Below are 14,180 nucleotides of genomic sequence, written 5' to 3' on the forward strand. Positions count from 1 at the left end.
TACTATATCAATTATACAGTAGGTAGATTCTAATGAAGTACTAAAGCTAATAATCTTATTTAGTATTTGCTATAATTCGTAAGTGGCCACTTAAAATAATGAAATATTGTATGTTGAAACTCCTGAGTACTTTTTTTTGCATCATCCAGAAGACATAAGCAAAATAAAATAAAAGCCGGATAACACTGGGCATAGTCAACAGGTCAAGCAACATGTGTGGAAAAGCAGGAGTTCAAACCAAATCATTAATTGAGTGTCTATTTCCTCAGATGGCACATGATCTGAGAAGTGCTTCCGCTTTGAAGAGAGACCAAATATCATGAGTTTTATTTACTTGGAGAAGCAGAAGCCAGGATGGGAAGAGAGTGGAACTAACTGAGATATGCCAAGTTATGAAAGGCATAGATAGTGCATACTTTAAAATATTTCTCCACTTGGCAAAGTGTATAAATCAAAAGGACATTAGGTTTAAGATAAGGGTTAGGAGGCTTACTGAAAAAAAAATTGTTTACTCGAAGTATGAAAAACACTACCCAATGAGATTTCAGAGGTAGAGGTTTTTGCAACATTGAACAAGTAGCTCTATGGGTACTTGAATCACCAAGGCATAGAAGGCCATGTACAAAATGCTGTCAAAAGGGATTATTAAGGATAGGTATCTGATGATTTGCATGAACACAGTGAGCAAAAGGGTCTTTTTCTGCATGTGTGACTGTATGACTTTACTTAAACAAAAATTAGGATTTTGCATGCAGCAGAAGTGCAGTTCAGAAGTGAATGAGTTGGTTGTAGAGTCAGCTATTGCAAACCTTCATGCAGAGCATACAACATATTCAAAGACTCAGTGCACAATGAATACCTGGAAGACAACTAATTGAAAATTGACTTTAATATTTATTACATTATTTATCACCCTGAATGGTCCTTGTGCTTCTCCTACTGTAACTTTACCAGTTTAGCCATCTATTAGATGTATCTGTGCAGATCAGAAATAACACTTCCTCCTTATTGACAATCAACACTGGCACACCTCAAAGATGCATGCTCAGCCCACTGCTCTACTCTCTCTATACCTATAAATGTTTGGCTAGGCGCAGATCGAATGTCATCAATTACTATTGTTGGCAGAATTTGAGATGGTGATGAGACACACAGAAGCTAGATAGATCAGCTGGTTGAGTGGTGTCACAGCAACAACGTTTCCCCCATGTCAGTAAGACCAAGGAACTGATTGTGGACTTCAGGAAGGGGAAGTCGAGGGAACACACACCGGTTCTTATCGAGGGATCAACTGGGCTAGACAAACACCTACATCAAGATGCTGTTCATCGAATATAGCTCAGTATTTAATACCATTTCCCCCACAATCCTCATTGAGAAGTTGCAGAACCTGGGCCTCTGTACCTTACTGTGCAATTGGATCCTTGACTTCCAAACTGGAAGACCACAACCTGTGAGGATTGGTGCTAACATATCCTCCTCGCTAACGAGCAACACTGGCGCACCTCAGGGGTATGTGCTTAACTAACAGCTCTACTCTGTACATGCACATGACTGTGTGGCTAGGCATAGCTCAAATATCATTTATAAATTTGTTGACGATGCAACCATTGTTGGTAGAATCTCAGGTGGTGATGAGAGGGCCTACAGGAGTGAGATATGTCAACTAGTGGAGTGGTGTCACAGCAACAACCTGGCAGTCAACGTCAGTAAGACGCAAGAGCTGATTGTGGACTTCAGGAAGGGTAAGATGAAGGAACACATACCAATCCTCACAGAGGGATTAGAAGTGGAGAGATTGAGCAGCTTCAATTTCCTGAGTGTCAAGATCTCTGAAGATCAAACCTGATCCCAACATATCGATGTAGTTATAATGAAAGCAAGACAGTGGCTATATTTCATTTGGAGTTTGAAGAGATTGGGCATGTCAGCAAATACACTCAAAAACTTCTGTAGTTGCACTGTGGAGAGCATTTTGAGAGGCTGCATCACTGTCTGGTATGGAGGGGCTACTACACAGGACTGAAAGAAGCTGTAGAAGGTTGTAAATCTAGTCAGCTCCATTTTGGGTACTAGCGCACTAAGTACCCAGGACATCTTTTTGGAGCTGTTTCTCAGAAAGGCAAAATCCATTAATAAGGACCTCCAGCATGCAAGGCATGCCCTTTTCTCACTGTTACCATCAGGAAGGAGGTAGAGAAGTCTGAAGGCACACACTCAGCGATTCAGGAACAGCTTCTTCCCCACTGCCATCCGATTCCTAAATGGACTTTGAATCTTTGGACACTACCTCACTGTTTTTTTAAATATACAATATTTCTGTTATTGCACACTTTTTAATCTATTCAATGTATGTAATTGATTTACTTGTTTATTTATTATTATTATTATTATCTTTATTTTATTTATTTTTTCTCTCTCTGCTAGATTATGTATTGCATTGAACTGCTGCTGCTAAGTTAAAAAATTTCATATCGGTTACTTGTGTCTTGCATAATATCATTTATTTATTCAAATGTCAGATTGAGATATTTAAGAATATGTACATAATATGAGCATAATATTTCAAAAATATAAGTTCTTCCATCTATAGTCTAACCAAATTGGGATATGCTAAACAAAACATGAATAGCAGGGCAGAAACTATAAACTTACAACAGTAATTGTAACTACTGCACTGAAAATCCTACCATGTGGTGTAGTCAGTTTTAAAATGCATACTGTCACATTTATACCACTATTCTTCCCCTTTAATACTAAATAAGAAGCTCCCAAAGTAAGAATTTACATGTAAATCCAATAAGTTAATTACTTACAATACGTAGCTATATAAGTAACTCAACTATAAATTCCCTGTCTCTTCATTAATTGAACTCTTCACTATGCTCTGCAATATTTACTTCAGGCATTGAAATTCTCAGTGGACCACAGTCCAGAGAAGCCTCAAGCCACTCCAGTGATAAATTGCGTCAAAACAATTGCCATCATAATTGTGAATATAGCATATTAAATACTTGTTACTACCATTTTACAAGTAAGTGGTCACAAGATGGCATTAACATAAAATATAAATCATACGTTATTTTTTAAGTTGTGATTGGTACACTACTTGATGTTATTAATCCTGTCACTTTTAACTCCATCTCCACCTTTTGGGATTATCTCCAAAATGTTTAACTCTGCTATGAGTCTTTGCAGTTGGTCTTGTTGTACACTAGTGATGGTATATTCAGTTCACATTCATATTCATGTAACTTTCCACAATGGAATATCAGAACTGTGACACGTTGGATTGCAGTTCTCTCTTGGAGATTAACTCAATTTCTATTAAGTTCATAGGATCATACTGCATGGGAAAAGGCCCTTCAGCCTACAGAATCTGCATTGAAAATCACCTATTAATACTGATATACATTGCCTGCATTCCCATTTGTTCCCAACCTTTTACTGTTTCTATCGCTCTAGGGCAATTTACAGAGACCAACATTTTTTGGGATGTGAGAGAAAACAGGAGCACTTAAAGAAAACCTGTAGATCCACAGGAAAAGCATGCAGATGTCAGCTTAAACCCAGGTTGACGGACAAGTGTGGCAGCAGCTCAACTACCTAAGCTAAACAATAACCACTGGACAGCATTTTTTTTTCAAAAGTGTTGCTTCCTCTGAAATTTTTGTTTATAATATACTGCTTGAAGCTGAACACAAATATAATTGCAAACTACTTGTATCACGTAGCAATTTGGAGAAATAAGAAATTAACTTTTATTGAATATAATGTGTTTATTTGCACAATTGTGCTGACACTTTGCAATAGTTCAGTGAAGCTAAAAATGAAGAATTTTGTTTGTACTCAGTATCTGTAGCTTCTCACTGAAGTGCCCAACAATAATTAGCCAGCATTGATGGATATCAGCTGCCTTGATACTGTTTCTCCATGACGGCAATGTCCTGGTGAAACATTTCACCATGTTTATCATTGATAGTGCCAACATTTGCAGGAAAGAAATCTAAATGGGAATGCAGAAAATGAATCTTTAGTGACATGTTACACTTCATGGTTTTGTATGCTTGAAGCATGTTGTCAACTGGCTGCACATCATTTGTTTCTTTGTAGTTGCCAAGAACATTTTCAACAACATCCTTAAATCCCTTCCATGCAATTTTCTCTTGCCCCTCCAGGAGTTCTTCAACTTGCCTATCATTGATGACCTGTTTGATTTGTGGACCATAAAAATAATGTCTTCCTTAATCTTGACATCAATTATTCTGACTTGAATTATGAATTGAAAAATCAGATATAGATAATTTCAGAAAAATAGTGCGTGATGGGGAGATTTCATGGTGACCTTCATCATCAGTAGCCCAAAATCTATAAGACATATCTAAAAGTATTCAGGAAGCAAAATCTTTGTTTTCCATTGTAACCAATATGTTCAATTCCCACTATTTACTGTGGCTATTTTGTAAACAGTGAGGATATCATAGACATGGAGCTATTCCTTTGCAAGCGTGCAGTCTTAGTTTTTACAACACTTTTGTGAGAGTCAATTAATATTAACTTGCCTCAGTAGCTCATGCTGAGCTTTTTGTTTCTCATCTTACTCAGAGGTTCTTGTAATGGCACAACTGTTGCCATGAGACTTTATGAACTGCCTGTTTCGTTATGGACTCTTCGTCAAACTGCATGTCATCATTCTCAAATTATTAAGTCACTGTCTGAGTAATGCCTTTGATTAAAGCTGTTCATAATTGACCATCTGCCACCACCTCTGGACTGAGAACATCTTCCCCTCCGGGACACTTTACCACAATCTAATGGCTGATGGCTTGTCATTTTACTTCACAGCTATGCTTCTTAATCTCTTGGTGGCCTCTGCAGGTGCTCTAGTAATTGAAACTTTGTACCTATATTTCACTGTCTTCAAAATATAAGGGTGACACGATGGAGACTATATAATAAGGACGACTGCATAAGTTGCTGTATGAACTCACAAGAATTCTAAGCTCTGCTCCAGAGACAGAAATGTGATTTCTACTGTCAGGGAATAGGAAGATTAAGTTCAAGTAGAAATACCAGGAATATAGAAACACTGTTTGTATCTCCTGTTTTGATAAAGAGGGAAAAGGGTCTATTTGGATCACTAATGCTGTTCTGAGGAGAAAATCTGCTATCATTAGCTAATCTGGTCTATTTCTAACACCACACTCTCAATATAATTAACTCATGATTGCTCTCTCAGATCAAGAGTAAGTGAAAATATACAATAACCATCAACAATACCAGTAAAGTCCCATTCTTAGGAAAATCATAACACCAGTGTGACCCACAGCAAACTATTAAAATGTCCAACCCTTCCAGGCAGACACCTTAACATGCATTGGCCAAATATCCTCCTGGAAAGGTCTCAAATTTAGCTGTTCAGTTTTCCTTTCATCCTAAGATTAAAATCCTTTTCAGATGACCTGTTGTTAAATTGCATCTGCATTGGTGCAACACCACCTGGGCTTTTGTTCACCACAGCTTCCCTGAATGCAGTCTCATCCCAGGTACTTTCATTTCTTACCACTTTCCATAATTATTTAATTGGAACTGCAGACTGTAATCCATCTCTATCTGTGCCTTTTAGTTAGCATCCTTGCTGCCTTCCAGTGAACTACCTGGACTGGACCAACACAGCTCAAAGAGTGCCGAGGTTTTTGGAAATTTTCACCTCCAAATGTCATGAAACTTTGAAAATTATTCCTTCAATCTTATGATTCAGTCAGAGTGATGGACTCCAAAGATCATTGGTACAAGTTTAGAATCCATGACACTGAGAGACAAATGCATCCATCTGTTTCCACTGGAGAACTCAAGTAAACTTCTCAGCAAACCCAAAGACAAATGGATTTGCTGTAGTATCAATATAAGTACCAGTAGCTGCCTCTGTGGTCAATAAATTGGATAAGTTAAATACTGTACATTGTTGGAGTTGTGCAGAGGATGTTATTCTACATTCATATTTCCAGCATCTCATTGTCTAATTTTACTATGTATATGTTGCTAAAGTAGTACTGTTCCATACCCTGCCCTCCGTATATTTGAGGCAAATATTTACAGGCAGTAATTTCCTTGAGGCACTTTCAAGTCTGTGGAATACATTCTATGGTATGATAACTGTAACAAAAAGGCTTAAATAACGAATATTTGGGGATCTTTATATGTTCCTGTCACATCAACGGTGAAGCCTTTTGCATTTCACTTTCACTTGGCCTTTTTTTCTCACTGAACTCATATGCAATGTTCATGTTGCAAAGACGTGACTGAGGACGAACCCAAGTGCAGGACACAGGCACGGAGACAGGGTCGAGAGGCACCAGCACAGTTGCGAACGTGGAGTAGATACCCAGGAGAGCCTTTACTCGGGGACAAGGTTCACGTAGAATATCCAGGGAATAGCGCGGAGCTAGGAACTAACAGTCCTAAGGAGTCAGGAAACAAGGTTTACACACACTAGAATTACCAATGAACTGGCAAAGCAGGGCTGTGATGCCTGAGTTTTATCCTATGTTCGCTAATGGGAACCAGGAGTGCTGTAATTAGCTGAACTAGGAACAATTGGAAATGAGGCAAGGGGATTAAGGCCCAGTTAAAGAGGTAATGGGGAATTGCCAGGCAGGACCATGACAGTTCATCCAAATCAGGCTTGAAGAAGGCAGCAAAATTAACTATGGCATTGGAGATGTACTTAGCCTCTCAATCATAAGTGTGAAGTGAGTGGAGCTGGGGACTAAGTTCACAGTCTTATGGTGCACCTCTGCTGATAGTGATTGTGCAGGAGATGTTGATGCTAATCTGAATTGACTGGGATCTGCAAGGAAGGAAACCAAAGGTCCATTTGCACAAGGAGAGACTGAGCCCTAGGTCTTGGAGCTTATTGATTAGTTTTAAAGAGATTATAGTGTTAAATGCATAGCTCCAGTCAATGAATAGTATTCTGCTGTGTGCATTGGTGCAGCAATTAGTTGCTCATTGTTATCAACAAAGAGTTGATATCATGAGGATTTCCTCAATGTTCTTCAGCATCTTATCATCAAAATATGTTAGTTGGTCTAATAATTGACGACTGTGAGTTATGCTTGGTGCAGGTGGGAGGTAGGTGAAAAAGGAGGTGTTGATGGGTTTTTGAGAAGAAATAACTTAAAGAGAAATAAGTTGGACTGTGGATGGATGAAACTGTTTCAAGAGGTGTCACAGATTCCAAAGGCTAAAAGACCACCTTCTCTGTCATGGGAAAACTGTTTAAAATGATAGCGCTCATAACTTGATCTTGACCAGCTATTGAGTTATCATGTCTTAATCAAATGAAAACAGATAATTCTGAAAACACTCAGGTCAGACAGCATGTGAGGAAAGTTATTAGTGATAATCGTGGTTATCAGTATTAATGTTTCATGTTGAAGATTCTTTGTCAGTTTGACACCCCTTTGTTGAGACATGAAACTTCAACATTCTTTCACATTCCACAATGTTTTATGTTTAATTTCAGATTTCCAACAGCTGTGAACATTTTTAAATAAGTGTGTTACTAACTGTAACATTTTAGAAATGAACCAGCAGCAATAGATTGCACATGGAGTCTGGTTTTGAAGTTAAAACCATTATCTTTGTAAGTAAATATTTACCATATAGTAACTTAACCAAGAATAACAAAAGTTAACAGTGTTTTGTATGTAAATATAACTCCCAAACTATTGACTTGGCGGAACAAGGCTTAGAGTCTTGAGATGGTAAAGTAGGAAAGCTCAGTCATCCACGTAATAAATGATGGGAGAGAGATATTTGTAATCCAGGTTGTAACGGAGAGAAAAGTTAAGTATGAAGTATTCCACAGGTTCCATGCTGAAACAGGATCACTGTCTTATAGATCTTGTCCATTGTATCATTCCAAATCCACATACGAATTATCCCCGAAATGACTTTTCACAGGGAAAGTCTTCTGATGGTTACCACACAACAAACCGAGGCATGGGCTACTCAAGCAGTCACACAAGATTTCCCAAAATCCACTCCTATGGGTTATATGAAGTGACCGTCACACATCCGTTGTGCATAGTGTTCCGATGATCAACCCACACTTGTGAGTATAGGAGAGTTCCAAGCCCCAGCTGTGACAAACTGAAGCTATCGGCTTCCCCAGTCTCTCTTACTCCTTCTCTCTCTCTCTCAAACACTCCTCCCTCTCTCTCTCTCTCTCTCTCTCTCTCTCTCTCTCTCTCTCTCTCTCTTTCTCTCGCTCTGTATTTTTAATCTGCACAGACTGCAACAGCCTGTGACTGACGTCATAGTCCCGCCTCACTCAGGCACTTAAATCGACAGTCCACAGTAAACGATACCTGCAGGTTCGTAACAAGTGCCTGTTGATTTAATTTCTAATGCAAAGTGCGGCATGGAAAATATATGTCTTTACCAAAGGACATGCATGTTGCTCCTTCCCTCTGCTAGCCTGTGGGTCACCCTTTGGCAAGGTGCAGCGCCTGCTTAGACCCCAATCTGGGTCACGTGATACCAAGGGAGCTGGTGGAGGATGGTCATATGAACAGCTGGCAACCACTCTAACCACTGACGGGAGGCAGACAATTCTGAAGAGTATTGATGGTGGCTGGGGTCACCTATCTTGTAAAGATACTCCCCAGAAAAAGGCAATAGCAAGCCACTTCTGTAGAATTTGCCAAGAACAGGCATGTTCATACACCATGATCTCCCACGTCTTGCTGCGTGGCACATAATGATGATGATGAGTGCAAAATATCACTGTATATGCTCACTCAAATTCATCTGAATTTTTTCAAGAAAAAGTAATCACAATAAACACTATTGTTATATAACTATGATTTATAATGCCTTTGAAGTTATATTAATGCTGAAATGCACAAAAATAATTAGGCAATCATTAAATATAAACCTTTTCTCAAATTGTACATATATACGTAAGAGGACATAAATATTAGAAGAGGACAAATCATTCCTTTTTATATATTTCTGTTGACCTTACAAATTGGAACTTCTCATAAAGCATAATGATTAATGTTTGTTGTAAAATGGACATTATAAATGTCGGGTACATTCATTAGTATAGTAATCAATTTATCTCCTAAGCATTTAAATTGCTAACTATATAAAAACATAAAAAATTCAATCTTAAAAAGTATGACAACAAAGTGGACACTTTTGTGGCTTTAACATTGTGAGAGGCTTGAATCTGCATGCAGTTAATAGACAGGAGAGGCAGGATTTACTTAAGTAAATCATGTTGCCATGTAGTAGCTTAAAAATAGAAATATTCATTTAATACATCCTGGAGAGAATAAGATTTTTTTTTTAAGTGCAGAAGTGTAACTGGCATTTGATAAATGTTCATGTGGACTTTAAAATCACATATTTCTAGATATCAGCATTTGTAACATTATTTTACAATATGAAATGTTTCAGTTCATCTGATCTCAACTATTGGAAGTAAAACAGAATGACAGAATTTTTGAATGTCGAAAATATATGCATGTTTTCCGAGTGCTCAGTGTATGTACTCATTGCCATCAGGCACAAGTCAGCTATGAATGATTTTGATAAAAATTATTAAATTTGAATGTATATTTAAGCATTTCATAGTAGATGTTGAATCTCCAGGAGAGAACTGGAGCATTTCTAGGTTGGAAAACATCGCAGATAGATGGATCGCCAGTTAATTGACATTGTACTCATGTGGACTGGTTGAGGAATTGAAAAAAAAGCACAAGTCTCTAGTGTTTTCTTCACTCATTAGTCATTTATTAAATTTTGTTTTGTTTCTCCCAGAGGATAACACGACTGCATGGGAGTATTGTCATGCTCCAGACAACTGAAGTATGTCACAGGCATTGAAGCCCAGCTGGTTTCTTCCTGTCCATAAATTTGTATGCTTAGCCAATTTTGACACTTCAGTTAGCTTCTTACTGCACATTTCAAATATAAGCAGACTGAATCCATGGCATGAATACCCTATCACAAAAGCATAAATATCTGAAAAAGCCTCTTGGACTTTATCACGCACATTCATTCACGTTATCTGACAGCTTAGCGGCAATCATCTTCCCTGAAATTTTTAAATTTTTACTGATTCTACCCAAGCTAAATTGGAAAAAGAATACAAATTTCAAGTCCATCAGATAACATTTCTGACAACACTATATAATAATATCAATCAATTTTCAGCTATAAATAAGCCACTGCTTTGCAGACCAATGCTTTTAAGAATTTACTTCTACAATGTTATTTTTTTAACTTTCTCATAAATATGTAATAGATAGATTCTTGAAACTGACAATTAAAGATATGCATTTGGGCAACTCAAGTTGTAAAATTCCAAGTTTATACCACCCATTTGTTTTCAAATCGTGGAAGGTGAAGACAGAGAGTTAGAATAAATCAGTATTTTCCTGCTGTAAGGATGTTACTCGCTGGATTGCCTGAGGATCAATCTTGCCCCTAAATTATTCACTATAGAATCATAGAGTTACATAGCACCGAAACAAGTCCACAGCTCAACTTGTCCATGCCAACCAAGGTACCTTCCTGAGCTAGTCCTATTTGTTTACGTTTGGCCCATATCTTGCTCAATGTTTCCTATGCATTAATCCGCCCACATTTATTTTAAATGTTGTAATCATAACTGCCCCCACCATTCTTCTGGCAGCTCATTTCATATATCTATCACCCTCTGTGAAAATGCCTCTCAAAGTCCAACCTTGCAACTCCATTGTGACAGGTGGAAATGGGTAAGGCCGGCAACAGGGCTCTGGTGAAGCTGTATAGGCCAATCCCCTGGATTGTGGATGCAATGGATTACAGAAGCATTGATGAACTCCAGCCAGACCATTGACTTCAAAGGACGATGGAGATGGAAGGTCAACTATGGCCTGTGCTCCATGTGGAGCTAAGAGCCCAGGGCAAGTCTGAGAGAGTAATTTGCCCCTCAGGTTCATTTTGCACATTACTCCTCTCATCTTAAACCTCTAGTTTTAGACACCCCTAGGAAAATTACAGCCAGCATCAAACTTAACTATTTCTCTTACAAATTTCAAAATTCACAGTTCAAAGTAAATTTATTATCAAAGCACAAATATGTCATCATATACGAACCAAGATTTGTTGCCTTGTGGTCATTCATAGTAAATATAAGAAACAGAACAGAATCAATGAAAGACTGCATTCAACAGGATGGACAAACAGCCAATGTGCAAAAGACAACAAACTTCAAGTACAAAAAAGAAAGTAAAATAAAGTAAGTATAATATTAAATAAATAACCAACAAATATTGACAAATAGAGATGAATAGTCCTTGAATGTAGGTCAATAGGTTGTGGGAACAGTTTGGTAATGGAGCATCTTCTCTGTTTCAGGACACTGATGGTTGAGGGGTAAGAAATGTTCCTGAAACTGCTGATGTGGGTACTGAAGCTCCTGTACCTTCTTCCTGATGACAGTAGTGATAAGAGAGCTTTACCTGGGTGGTCAGGGTCCTTGATGACAGATGATGCTTTCTTGCAATAGTTCTCCATGCAGCTATGCTCAAAAGTGGGGATGGTTTTATCCATTATAGACTGGGCCAATCTTATAAATCAACGTAAAGTCTCCCCTCGTTTACTTGCTCCAGCAAAACAGTCTATCATTGTAACTCAAGGCTTCCAGTCCCAGTACAATTCTTGTGAATCTTTTCTGTAGCTTCCCTAGCTTATTCACATCTTACCTATAGTGTTGTGACCAGATTTGTGCAGAACATTCTTGGTGCAATCTCACCAAAATCTTCTACAGTCTATAACTTGAACTCTTAACTCTTGTACACAATGTCACATTCATTGAAGGCTGGCATTCCATGTGTCTTCTTCACCACCTCGTCTACCTATGATGCCAAGGTGTATGTTCTTGTACCGTTAGGTCTCTCTGTCCCTGTCAAATTCTGTCCATGTTCTGTCCTGATTCAACTTCCCAAAATGATCACTTTTATTCATAACCCAACTGGCATTCTTATGCCCATTTTCTCAGTCGATCTTGATCCACTTTTAATCTTAGACAACTTTCTTAACTATCCAGCACTACAACAATTTTGATGTTATCCACAGACTAATGTACCTACATTCTCATCCAAAATTGAGAAATGAGAAATACAGGCTCACCACTGGTCAGAGGCCTCTAAATTGACAACAAACATCCACTACCATCTTTTGCTCCTTCCACTGAGCAAATTTTATATGCATTTCATAAACGCACGGAATTCTGCAGATGTTGGAAATCCAGAGCAACAGGTCAAATTCTGGAGCAACTCCACAGGTCAGGCAGCATCAATGGTGAGGACTAAAGAGTCAATGAGGCTCTTCATCCATCCTGATGAAGACTTTCAGCCTAAAATGTTGACTCCTTAATCATCTCCAGAAGGGTCTTGGCCTTCCTCTCCATAGATGCTGCTTGACCTGTTGAAATCCTGCTACATTGTATATATGTTATTTTGTATCCAATTTGGATACATTGTGTATATGTTATATTGCATCAGCCTGGATCTGAAGCAATCTCACCTTCTGGATTAATCTACCATGTGGGACCTTGTCAAAAGACTTGCTACATTCCCAAAAGAAGCCTTATACCACCCTGACTTCATCAATCATCTTAGTCACCTTTTCAAAAAAACTCAATTAAATTCATATGATTGCCCACGTACAGGTCCAGGCTGACTATCCCTGAACAGTCCTGGTCTTTCTGAATCAGGGGTTCCCAACCTGGCATCCATGGACCGCTCAGTTAATGCTCGGGATCCATGTCATAAAAGAAGTTGGGAACCCCTGTGCTAAAAAAAGATGGATCCTGTCTCTCAAAATTCCTTCCACTATCTCCCTCACCATTTGACATTAGGCTCATTGGCCTGTCATTCTCTGGCTTTCCTTGTAGCCCTTCTTAAATGAAAACAGAATATTAGCCTCCTTATAATCATTCAATGCCTTAAGAGGCTTAAAGAAGATACAAAATCTCTGCCAGGCCACATCAATTTCTATATTTTTTCCCCAGACATTCTAGGATACATGGCACCAGGCACTGGGAAATTATCCATCTTATGCATTGCAAGACTGCTAATCTCCCTCGTTTGTGTTACTTATATTAATAATGCAGAGGAGGGGCCAGAATGTGAATTTTCCAGGTTCTTGATGACACTAAAATAGAGCATTGCTACAATGAGTGTATTTGTATTCTGCGGCACAACACAGACAGATTGAGTAAATGGGCAAAAATGTTGTCAAATGGAGTTTAATGTGGGAAAATATACATTCATACACATTTTAAAATGAGCCAGAAGACAGAATATTATCTAAATGGGGAGACTTTGCAACTGCATGCAGAGGGAGCCAGGTATTCTTATGCACGAGTCACAGAAATGTTAGCGGGCACTTACAACAAGATGGTAGGAAGGCAAATGACATATTGGTCTTTATTGCAGAGCCGTTGGAGATTAGACAGAGAAAAGTATTGTTACACTCATATTGGATGTTGAGTTTTGATCCCCTTATGCAAATTAAAATAAACCTAACAAACTCCAGAAGAGATCCACTTGGTAATTCCTGGGGATGAGACAGTTGACCTATCACAAATGGCTAAAGAGGTTGCAACTGTAATCCTTGGTATTCAGAAGAATGAGGGTTGATATCATTGAAGCATATAAATCATAAGGAGGAATAGCAGTGTAGATGTTGAGATGACTCCTTGTGGGAGAGCGGTCATGGCTTCAAGAGATTCTACAGATGCTGGAAATCTTCAGCAACCCACTCAAAATACTGGAGGAATGCCACAAGTCAGCCAGCATCTATGATAAGACTAAACAGTTTATATTTCAAGCTGAGACCCTTCTCTCTGGACCTAAAACATTGACTGTTTATTCCCCTCATAGATGCTGCCTGTCTTGCTGAGTTCCTCTGGCATTTTGTGTGTGTTGTTACAAGATAAGGGAATGATTATTTAAAGCTGAGGTGCATAAGACTTTCTTCTTGTGGAGGGTGGTGAATAGCAGGAATTCTGAGTAGGTTAGATCACTGGACATTTCTAAGGATGAGGTACAAAATCTATTGAAAGATTTGGGACTTATGAAGAACTGACACAAAAGAAGAACTGAGGTGGCGGA

General features: G+C 38.5%; 1 protein-coding gene across 1 annotated transcript in view; it reads right to left on the minus strand.

The window, feature by feature from the left end:
* The window catches only part of LOC132394768 (low-density lipoprotein receptor-related protein 1-like), a 1,611,265-nt gene that overhangs the window by 1,378,238 nt on the left and 218,847 nt on the right, over positions 1–14,180 (minus strand). The window lies entirely within an intron of this gene.

Source organism: Hypanus sabinus, chromosome 5 (genome assembly GCF_030144855.1).
Source record: "Hypanus sabinus isolate sHypSab1 chromosome 5, sHypSab1.hap1, whole genome shotgun sequence".
NCBI lineage: Eukaryota > Metazoa > Chordata > Chondrichthyes > Myliobatiformes > Dasyatidae > Hypanus > Hypanus sabinus.